A 12,078-nucleotide genomic window follows, 5' to 3' on the forward strand; every position below is an offset into this window, starting at 1 on the left:
TCTGTATATTTTTAGAACAACAAATTGTGTGCCATCTCTGAGGGTACAGTTTTTCCAGTATGAGAATCAATCACTGGTTTTATAAGATCAGCCTCATCTAACTCTTTATGTAGCTTTGCCTGTTTCTTAATTGCATCCAATCACTGTCTGAAAGAGTACTGGTCATTCAGAACATGCTCAATTTCATGTCTCTGCACACATCTTTATTATCAAGTGGGATGATGGCCTGATGCTGTTAAAGAATTAATAGGTTGACATAACTGTGAGGGGAGATGGACATCACAGGTGAACACAGAAGCTGCAAGTGCAAATAAGGAATAAAAAATGTGGTTTATATCTTATGATGCTGCTTCAAGAGTTATATTTTACAATGTAAATATACTTTGGAGTAGATATTTGGAATATGTAATTCTCCAGGTACAAATACTGACAAAAAGCAGCTTGGTAGTCCAGAATCTCCAGTTATGACAGGACTGAAGGGAGTATGATATAAAAACATTAGTCAGAGGATATCCCACTGTTGTAGCTTAACCCATCAGGCAGCTAAACAGCACACAGCCATTCGTTCACTGCCCCCCACAGTGGGATGGAGGAGAGGATTGGGAAAAAAAGGCAAAACTCATGGGTTGAAATAAAGACAGTTTGATAGGACACAAAGCAAAGGGAAAATAATAATAACGATAAAAGAACATACAAAACAAGTGATGCACAATGCAATTGCTCAGCACCTGCTGACTGATGCCCAGCCAGCCCCTGAGCAGTGGGCTGACACTCCCCAACCCATTCAGCCCAGTTTGATTGTTCAGCATGATGTCATTTGGCCAGTTTGACTCCAGCTTCTTGTGCTCCCCCAACCTCCTCACCAGCAGGGCAGTAAACGAAGCTGAAAAGTCCTTGACTTAGTATGAGCACTGCTCAGCAACAAACAAAACATCAGTGTTTTATCAACATTATTATCCTAAATCCAAAACACAACACTGTACCAGCTGCTAGGAAGAAAATTAACTCTATCACAGCCAAAACCAGCACACCCAAGTAAGCAATCTGATGAACAAGATACCTAAAGAAGAATCTCAAGTTATTTTAAAGACAATGCAGTACCTGTATTAACTCCCTTGAAATCACATTGCCAAATGATGCACTGCATTTCTTGTAAATGCTTTTGACATCACAGTTCTTTCCAGATAAAATAGCTTAAATTCAAAGTATTTATGAAGTACCATTCTGCTTATTCATTATATAGGGTAAGTGATGCATGGAAGGCAAAGTAAAAGAACTAAAACCAAAGTGGTAGGCTTATAGAAGTAACTATTCTACTAAAGGGAATTTAATAAAGAGTGAAAGAAATGAGCAGAGAAAAACAGTTTGCCTGAAGAACTACCTGGTTTTCTATGCAAAATTCACACAATCAGACTGCTTCAGAGAGCATTTTGCCTAACCTGCCTATTCATATAAAGTCAACAACACCCATAGTTAGAAAGCAGCTCCAGTTATAAAATGTAAGTCCTTCCTTGGAGATTGTGTTAGTTTCTTCCAGTCCTTTCCCACAGAGGACTTAGGGAACCGTTCCCTGCACACCTTCTGTGCCTCGGGCAGTATTGCCCAAACAATCTTCCTGCTGCTCTCCTCATGACTCTCTGCAGTGTTTTTGTTTCTTCAAAAAGGAGCATGTCCTACAGCTGAACTTGAGTAGTGCCAAACATATCAGCACTGTTATTTCCCCTCCTTCCTTATACCCCCCCAGTGAAACACCACAGAAGAGTGTTTGCCTTTTTAAGGCTGGCATCATGTTGTCGATTTGTGTTCTTGTCTGCCTTACGAGTGTCCTCCGATCAGCAACTGAAATCACTAATAGCAATATCCAGTTAAACAAGGCCTGCGGGAGATCACCAAAAGCACCTCAAGCTTTTTCAGTTTGATACCAAACCATGACAATAACACAGAGAATGTTTTCTAACTCATTATGTTTAGATAAAATTTCATTACATTACTGTTAACACTGCCTTGCAGAATACTCTTGGCCTTGGTATGAAGGTAAGTCTTGCTTCACCTTCTTCCTTAAGCCAACTGCTTTGACAAAGAAGAAAATCGTATCAACTTGACTATCAGATCTTTAAATTATTCATGATGGCTTTTTTTGGATTGTTGACTTTTAAAATTGGCTAATTGAATTTATCTGTCACATAATTTACACCCGAGGTTTTAACAAATTGAATTAACTCTTTTGTCAGATCTTTCCAAGGATCAGAGCTAGGCTGACCAGCCAGTACTTTTCTAGTTTCTCCTACTCAAAAGGCTAAATATTATGTCACTGTTGTGATCAAACTTATTAGATAACTAATTATTAGTTACCTAATCAGCGAAAGAAAATAATAGATTTCCCACAGTTAGTAAGTATACGTGCCATTGCCTTTAATGAGCAGAAAAAAAGAAATGCTGCAGGATTGCGACTGTCATTGGTGGTTGGTATTTTACTGTTGAAGGTTACTGTAGATATCTGATTTAGTAATGGACTGTTTACACATCTGAGTTGCCATAGCTGTCAAATATTAAAAAGCATACTAAATCCCAAAAAAAAAGCTCATCATCATCTATATATAAATATACACACATGTAGGGCAGCTGAACAGAAAGTACCAAGTTGATTAACTATGATTTTCCACTCACCAAGTTTCAATGGACAAACTTCATGCCTTCCCCATGAGTGCCAGGGAAAGACTGTCTCCCTTGATCTTGTGTTGCTCAGCTGCCAGCCCACTTTGGCTCAGCTGTGGGTCCCCACACCACCTGCCTCCCTGGCACCCCTGGGGCCGCTTCCCTGCTTTTCCCTGACTTCACCAGCTGCAGTAGCTGGGCAAGGACAAGGGGAACACCACAGCTGTCAGCTTGTTAAATACCAGGGGCTTAGTAAGGAGCCTTCTGGAAACAGTGAGCCAGCAGCAGCATAGCTCAAAACCAGGCCCTTTCTCTTTCTTTGTCTTGAATCTGTGGTGATACTTTTCCATTCTACAAGTGCAGGTTTTGAAAAGATGCATGCAAAATACTATTGTCCACAGACTGTGGGGATTTCTACCTCTAGGAATTTGGCAAAGGGCTTCTACTGTCAGAAGGTCAAAATTTGCTAATATTAACTGCTGTCAAGCTAACTTTAGTCCGGGTAATCTGTTTCTATGTCATTCTCTGTTACTATGTTGTGAATTTGTTTCATCACACTTAGTCTTCATTCTCACTTATTTCTGCATTGCACTGAATTTTCTTTAAGTGCTTGTTTTTCACCTTTGCTGCTTTGCATTTGGCTTTGGGCTTATCTACGTTACTTGGTTTACATCTAGAGAAATTGCTGCTTTATTAGCGCGTATCTTGCATTTTGGTTGTCAGCCAATTTTACAAAATAACTTTCTTTGCTTAATTCAGGGATATCTTTGTGTTAATAAAAGTATACAAAGGAACTGTTTAACTTGTGGTTTCTTTGAAAGTATATGTAGATAGAAGCTGTAAGTTAATTAAAAATGCAAAGACCTATATTTTAAGTAAATGTTAGCTAAGCAAAGCCACCTGAAGTGTACCAGATATGTAAGGGAAAAAGAAACATTATCAAAATATCTTTTGTATTGAAACTCATTGATTAACAACAGAAATAATACTTGTAGTTAAAGAATTAAAGTTGTTGTTCTTAGGCATTGCATTTTGTAATAAAAGAGCAAGCAGAATTTTTCATGAACTGGCTAAATAGTCTAAACTGAGAAAATTTTCTTTTTTTTTCTCCTGTTGTAGAGGTGACACTTTCAGAGGTGGTATAGTGCTGTAGCAAAATGTTCTCTGCAGTTAATCCATGATGCTGATCTCTTTTTTCCTTTTAATGTGCAGCAGCAAGTGTGTTCTTATTGAATAAAGTTGAAATTAAAAGACGGTAATCTTCAGCCTTACCAAGTACTATAATATTCCATGTCTTTAATAATTCCATGTCTTTAAAAATTAACTTCTTTTTTTTTTTTGTCCCCAAAAAGTAAGTAAAAATAGATCACCTTGGCAGAAATGCCTTATGTTTCTACGAAACTGTCAGTACAAACATACCACTTCATTCTGGACTATCAATTGTTTACCAAGGAAAGAAGCTGAAAAGGTTGCCTGGATAGTACACATTAAATTAGCTTAATGATAGGAGTAGATGATTGACTGCACTGAAAATCAAAGTAGTGTTCTTTTTAACCCATAGATCAATATTTTCAGGTTTCCTTTGCTGACAAAATAATTACGGTACAATGTATCCCACTCTCATACTCTGTAGACAATTGCCAGCAGCCTGTATGGAAGATAATTTACTGCTTTAAAAGGAGAATATTGATTTGGATTTGTGGGGGAGTGCTAATTCATTTATTCATTTACCCGTGGTATACCATGGTAGGCATTGGATTACGGCTGTAGGTTCAAGGTCTTGTTACCCCAGTGCTCTGAGAAACAACTAATTTGTCCTGCTCCTCGCCAAAGTTCCTGTTTGTCCATGCTGTCAAACCACTAGGTTTCTTTCCAGTGAATCCTGGCAGTCCCTGAGGAATGAAACCCAGGAAGGCACCCCAAGCTCCCAGTGCCTCCTAGTTACCCTCCAAATCAGTAATCTGCATAACCTGAAATCCCAGACACCCCCTGAAAATAAGCTAAGCTTCCCACTGCACGCCCAGATCATCACCATGATATATTGCACTCAGTTCCCTTGAGGTCTCATCCAAAATGTTTTCTCCTTCCCACCCCCAAGTCAGCGTATCTTTTGTAACAAAGAGCATGCACCAGTAACTGGTGACAGCAGTTGTGCAAAAACCATCATCATGCTCATCTCTGCATGGGGTAGGAGTACACACAGAGGTACAGGTTTGACAAGAACACCTGAAATGTATCTAGACATAGATCAGTGTTGGGGTGCACCAGGTAGGAAACGCATAGATCATGGGCCAGCATTGAATCAGACTGAATAAGCTGAAGGGGCTATCATGAAGTCCAAAAAGAGGAATAAATGCCAGAGATGAGGGTGACAAAAGTTATCTTGCTTTACGAACAAAGTGTTCTTAAAAGTCTTGAACAAAGAACACAGTCTATTCTTGACCATAGCACAGATTTTTGTGGAATAATGGCAGCCGGTAGAAAAGAACTAAGTCCTAAGAGGCCTCACTAATTAGTATTTTAAGTACTTGGCAGGGGGAAAAGCCACTTTAATCGAAAAAGCTGTGCATTAATTGGGAAAAATAAATCAAATTTGCATTACTGAGGGAAAAGATACAAGCAGGTAGTTCCTCATTAGCTAGAAACACATGTAGACTAAGAGCCAGTTTTCTTTTGGTAATAGATATTTTGATAAGCATCTGCAGGTAACCACCAATCCCTGTGCCAGTGAAGAGAGAGACCTGGACTGCAATTGCATCCTGTCCCCACAGTCATTACTGTTGCAGGAGTCAAGACTGCATGGCCTCAGCAGTAAACAGCATGTTGGCAAGCATTTCTCGGTCACCCACCAGAGGCTGGAATTTAGCAAGATTAGAAAATTAATTACTAAAGACTTACATGAAGAGCAAGAGACAGATTATTTTCAAAGAGAAAGCCTCACCAACTCTCATGATCCCTCCTCCAGCATTAATCCAAACAGTGGAGTGTACACTGTCTTCATGGAAAGGGTAAATGGTAGCTACAACAAACCTGGGAGCAACGGCACCTTGCTGAGGAGCATCCAGCCCTTGTCAGCTCCAAAAAAAGGGTGAGATGTCAGAGGCTAGGTAACACAAGGGACTTCTGGCACTGGGGAAATCCCTACCATTTCACCCACAGCCCTCTGGAACTTCATTGTTCTTTTCTAACCTCAAAGTTCATCAGAAAATGCTCCTGTGGCACATCTACTGTGGCAACTGACAGGCAGTGAGAGTCCTAAGCACCAGACATTATGTGGGGCCACAGAGTGCAGATGTGCTCCACTGCTAGGGAAAACACAAGGGAATGGAAAGTCATGCAGCAGGAGCAATGGAGATGCTCTTGACAGTGGCCAGATAGTGTCTGGGGTATTCTGGAGGTAATGGCATGTTTTGTGACAAGAGATAGTACTCCAGTCCTGCTAGCCTTAGTGGAACAATCACTGGGAATGACAGAATGGAACAGCAGGACATGGCCAGGGACAGTATAAAATTGCCCATTACAATTTTTATTTAGGATTAGAGACTATTTTGAGAAAAAAACTATGAATGTAATAAATATAGGAAAGCAGATACCAAAATGCCAGAAGAAATTTATTTCAGACAAAAATAGCACAGGAAAAAAAAAAAAAAAAAAAAAGCTTTATTCATATTGCTGTGTTCTAAATTAACCTATCAGGCAAAACAGTGCAGGTCTATTGATAAGTGAATGAAAACATCTCTGTTCAGTAATGAAAAGAAATGAAAACAAGGAAACAAAACATTCAACTAAACAAAGAAAGGTAAAATACTGAAAATATTACCCTGTAGAGTCTGATATGAAGCAATTCAGTGTGGTTGTCCAAATCTAGCAACATTTCTCTGAAAAGGAGACATAAAGAGAGGGGAAAGCACAGTTAAGCTACAGATCGCAGGAGGCACAACCAGACCTAGTCCAGCTGAAGGCAAAGACACATGAGAATAGACTGGAATAAAGTGGAACTGTTAAATTAGAGAAAGGAACAAGAATGGGTGTAAAAGCAGTGAATGACTGGGACAAGACAGTCAAGTGTACTGCAAAACAGATAAAAATAAACTTTTTCCTACATCTTAGTCCATGTTTGGGCTTACAGACCGCAAGACTGCAGAAAACAGCACTTGGGACTTGGAAAGTCTTTACAATGTAACTAATGAGAACATCGTAGGGTTCGTTTGCAAACAAAATGGGAGCAGGTTTGAACCCCTGTTTTTCAAGACAAATGGTTATTCCAGTAACTGCCCATTATGTAATCTCTGGCAATTTTCCCTGAAACAGTGATAGTAGCTGCTATTAAAAACAATACTAGATTGGATGAATTATTCATCTAGTCCAGAATGGCAATTGTATTCCATTGCAACCATAACCCTATACATGTCCTTCTATCTGTTGCATGCTACTGTGGTGTTTTTCTGGAACACACAACCCTCAGCTTTTTTTTCTACTGCCTCCTTTTTGGATTTAATTGAACTTAGTATGTTGAGGTATTTTTTTCAAAAAAAGGCAACAGCTGATAAGCGCTGTTCTAAAAACAGTACTCACAAATGTGTAATGGTGTAGCAAAGCTAAAGGTGTTGCAGTATTTCTGTCCACTGCAAGCCTTCAAAATTCAAATATACCAAAGTTAGCATTTTTTTTAAAAAAACCTAGGAAAATATGACAACATGGAAGCATCAACACAAATGAAAAAATTCTGTATGTACAGGCTATAAATTGTGGCAGTAGATGAGTGTGAAAGCTGCTTCCTAGTCCCCAAAACCAAAACATTTCCCATTGTGCATCAGCAAGATGTCAGTGGTTTTTCTGAGAAGAAATGAAAACTGGAAACAAACATGAAAACAACAACAGTAAAAAAGAATAAATGAGATCAGAAAAAGTAATTGCTGGTTAGTTACAACACTTATCAACAACATTTGATCATGTTCATTCAACTGCCTGCTTTGTCATGCAGCCAGTGCCTGCAGGAGCAATACTTTTATTGCCAGACTTGTGCTGGGTTAGGTAACTCTTGCTATTGCCTGTCAAAGGTGTTCGTTCCTCTGTGTCAGTATATATTTCCTTTCCAAGGCGGCTCAGGATGAGAAGTCTTCAGTATCTCTGACATGTGCCCTAATTTGGGTCAGAGAGAAGGCTGGTGTCAGATGCTCTCTTTCAAATTCAAAAGTACCTGGGAAACTGGGAATTTCTATGCGCTCAGCTGCAGATGTAAAATATAAGTATATGCCTTCATAGCCCATGACTAATACCAAATGTGGCTACCATTTATCCATCCTGCTTCTAGCCAGTACTTTGTGAAAAGGAGGTACAGTCATAGTCTTCCCCTCATGGCACTTTCTACTGGACTTTATAAAAAAAGCGTGGGCAGGACAGGGTGACCTCCTGAGGTCCAGGGTTATTACTGTGTCTGTCTCTGCAGGCACTTGTTCAACTGTTCTCATAGGTTCCCAAAAACAGAGACACTGGTGTGTTGAGTTTGCATGATAAGGTTTTGGTAGTGGTGGGATACAGGGGTGGCTTCCGTGAGAAGATGCCAGAAGCTTCCCCCATGTCCAATGGACCCAAAGCCAGATAGCTCCAAGATGGACCTGCCGCTGACCAAAACCGAGCCCATCAGTGATGGTGGGAGCGCCTCTGGGATAATGTATTTAAGAAGGTGAAAAGAATCTGCAACAAAACTGCAGGTGGGAGAGAGGACTGAGACCATGTGAGTGGAACAGCTCTGCAGCCCCCCAGGCCAGCGCCGCAGCAGGGGCAGGGGGGGCTCCAGGGGCCGCAGCAGAGATTCCCCCCAGCCCGTGGTGAAGCCCACGGTGAGGCAGGCTGTGCCCCTCAGCCCATGGAGGCACACGGTGGGGCAGGGGGATGCCTGAAGGAGATTGTGACCCATGGGCAGCCTGTGCTGGAGCAGTCTGTTCCTGGCAGGACCTGTGGCCCTATGGAGAGAGGAGCCCAGGCTGGAGCAGGTTTGCAGGCAGGACCTGTGACCCCGTGGGGGACCCACGCTGGAGCTGCCTGTTCCTGAAGGACCGTGGAAGGGACCCATGCTGCACACCGTGGAAAGGACCCATGCTGCACACTGTGGAAAGGACCCACACTAGAGCAGTGGGTAAAGAACTGCAGCCTGTGGGAAGGACCCGTGTTGGAGAGGTTCACGGAGGCCTGTCTGCCGAAGGGGGGGACTCCATGCTAGAGCAGGGGAAGAGTGTAAGGAGTCTTCCACCTGAGGAGGAAGGAGCAGCAGAGACAATGTGTGATGGACTGACCACAGCCCCCATTCCCCATCCGCCTGCGCTGCTCAAGGGGAGGAGGGGGAGATATCTGGGCTGGAGTAAAGTTAGGTCCAGGAAGAAGAGAGGGTTGGGGGAAAGGTGTTTTTAAGTTTTGGGTTTATTTCTCATTATTCTACTCTAATTTGGATTGTAATAAATTAAACTGATTTCCCAAAGTTGTCTGTTTTGCCCTGATGGTAACTGCTGAGTGATCTCCCTGTCCTTATCCTGACCCATGAGCTTTTTGTTTTGTTTTCTCTCCCTTGTCCAGTTGAGGAGGGGAGTGACAGAGCAGCTTAGTGGGCATCTGGCATCCAGTCAAGGTCAACCCACTACATCTGGCCAACCTCACCAATCTAACACTCCCTCATTTTGCCAGCAGAAAATTTTTTCTTACCACCTAGTCTGAATGGTCCTTGCCACAGGTTTCATCCCATTACACCTTGTCCTGCAGCCAGAAAATGTGTGATTGTTTTTTGCAGCCATCAATACATACAGAAAGACCATGTCCTCTGAGCTCCTGCACTTCATTTAACTGATCCTCAGAGCTCATGTCTGCCAGAGAGGTGATCATCACCAATGCTCACTCCTGGCCTGGATCTCCTCTGCCTGTGCCCTCCTTAACATGTCAATGCCTTCCTTTAAGCACCACACCTGAAACTGGGCAGAGCAGTGCCAGGGAAACCTTGGCAGTGCAGTAGGGTACCAAGTGCCTATTAGCACAGTTTCTCCATCACCTTATGAAGCCTAAGAGGCAGAATGGTGTTACAGGATCCGAGTCCCAAAAATGACCTTTCCCTAGACCCAACCACTTTGCACTGCAGCTAAGAGTGGCAAAACCAAAGAGAGAACATTTGTGGTCAGATCCTGTAGTATAAAAGCAATATAGTAAAAAAGTATAAAAAGTACAAGACATTGTGACAGATAACGTATCATGAAAGCAGCTGTCAGGGTACAATAAAAGTGTGTCAAGACATGTGAGAGAGTAGGAGTCTGAAATGTCCTGACTCCTACACAGACTCTCAGCTCAATCCCACCAGCACAGCACTGGCAGAGAGAACAGACTAGAGAACTCAGCCATTTTAAAGCCTAGCCATCCTCTCTGCTGATGTACTGCTACTGAGGGGTACTGTGCCAAGAAAGCCATCAGCCTGACAGATTTTTTTCACATTCATTTAGCAAATACATTCTGTGCCATTTTCACTGTCTGCTGCCCAGAGGTTAATCAAGAAAAGAAGGGTGCAACAGCTGGGAACACGACTCCCGGGATATCATGTGGAGGCAAGGCTAGGTCCAGTGGCAAAAGGACATGAAACCAAAATCTCAGTGGCCAGAAGGCTCTTAAAAAGCTGGGGCAGCAGGGACAGGCCTTGCTGTCAACATCGCTCCATCACATTCCCCTGCCTGCTTTCCACTTGCATGTCTTCAGGTCTCATATCCTTATTTCTTTTCTCTTCCAAACTGAAGGTTGAAATCTGAAACAAAGGAAAACCTCTGACAACTGAACTGTAGAACCCGAATGGCTTTAGGAAAGAAACAGCATTATGGGTAAATTATTTTTCAGGAAAAATATAATTTTAAGGGGTCATGGATAACTTTTTACCAAAAAAAAAAAGTAGCCAGTACATGCTGTGACATCAGACTGAAATCCCCACAACTCCTGAGTTGATGACTGTATTCAAGACAGTCAGCAGTGCAAGAAAAGCATCTGTGAATATCAGCCAATATTTATCACCAGACAGAAACCTTTGGTCATACCTTGAAGCCAAGAAAAGAAACTGAAAATACCTCTTACCTATACCACCTCTTTATTTTCTTCTCAGCAGGAGGACACGAATGATGAATTTTCAATGAGGGTCTAAGGCATTACATTAATACACCTTTTCAACTGATGAAATACTTCCATATGACCGCAGTTACGTGCCATGGAAATGATCATCACTAGAGGTACTTGAACACTGCAAAAGCAACAACCAAGAAAAACAGCCAGATTACGCCAGCCATTTCACCTAGGAGCAGTCATACTTCTTCCACCACTACTTTCCAGCCCCCTTTGCTGAATCCCAGAGTTACAACTCTTAATAGCAGTTTCTGTGCTTTGAGTAAAACATCTACTGCCAGTCCAGGAGAGGTTTTAAGCATGTCATCAGTCTAAAGCATTAAGCCAATCTGCTTACATACTTTGATGGACTGAGCTCTAACTTTTCTGTGCCATTCAGAAAATTAAGGATATTGCCATTATAATAAATAATAAATTTGGGATTACCAGGTACTCCTTTTGATCAACTAATTATTGACCAGGAAAATAATACTCTTCCTTACAACCCATGTTAGAAGTTTATAGTTTGTATTGGAGGCTCAAACTAAGCAGCAACACTTAAGTCCTAACATCTTTACAGTTTCTTCACTTAAGGCTCTTGTTTGTATTTCCAAGTACCTCTGACCCAACAATAATAGTAATTCTAAAATCAGTCTGTATTTAAAACGTAAAACTAATCCTGCAGTGATCTATTCCTTATTTCCTCATTGTTTTACTTACCCGGCATAGTCCTGTATTAGCTGAGTCAGAACTAGAAAACAAAGGTGAGGTTCACATTCCAAAAAAGAGGAAAAGGAAATAATTGTTCAGAAAGGAACTACAACTGCAAAAATAGCAGATAATTCTGCTGCAGCCCATTTGAAAAATATGCAAAATCTGTTTGGCTTTGTTTTCTACATTCCTGTGCCCCTGAGCAGTTATTTCCTTACAGGAAGGACACACAAGAACATATCCCCATGCCTACACTCCTGCACAGTAGAGTATTATTACTGAACTTGTAAAGACACAGACAGAGTCTAAATCATTTGAGACATTTGTGTCCCCAATCTGAGTGTGATTTCAGCAGAAGGGAAACAGCAGAAGACATAATAATAATAGACACACTTTCAATATCTCCTCAAGATCTCTTTCGAAAATGATCAGTGTAATCTGAAGATCCCCTTTTAGATCAATACCACCGTACAGTTTAGCTGACCAAGTTCAGCTGTAAGTCAAATGATTACAGACATAACTAAGTTAATGAAACAATGCTTTGGCACTCAGGATTGAACATGCACTTTTAATGTTGAGCTGTGAGGAGTT

At 41.4% G+C, this 12,078-nt stretch overlaps 1 long non-coding RNA gene across 1 annotated transcript; it reads right to left on the reverse strand.

The window, feature by feature from the left end:
- Positions 1-8,928: 8,928 nt before the first annotated feature.
- Positions 8,929-11,545, reverse strand: LOC119141554. Its single transcript, XR_005101950.1, has 3 exons — positions 11,497-11,545; positions 10,753-10,915; positions 8,929-10,432 (listed from the first exon to the last, which is right to left on the reverse strand). It is a non-coding gene; the product is annotated as an uncharacterized LOC119141554 (long non-coding RNA).
- Between the last annotated feature and the right edge of the window lie 533 nt (positions 11,546-12,078).

The sequence above is a fragment of the Falco rusticolus genome, chromosome Z (genome assembly GCF_015220075.1).
Source record: "Falco rusticolus isolate bFalRus1 chromosome Z, bFalRus1.pri, whole genome shotgun sequence".
In the NCBI taxonomy this organism is placed as follows: Eukaryota; Metazoa; Chordata; class Aves; order Falconiformes; family Falconidae; genus Falco; species Falco rusticolus.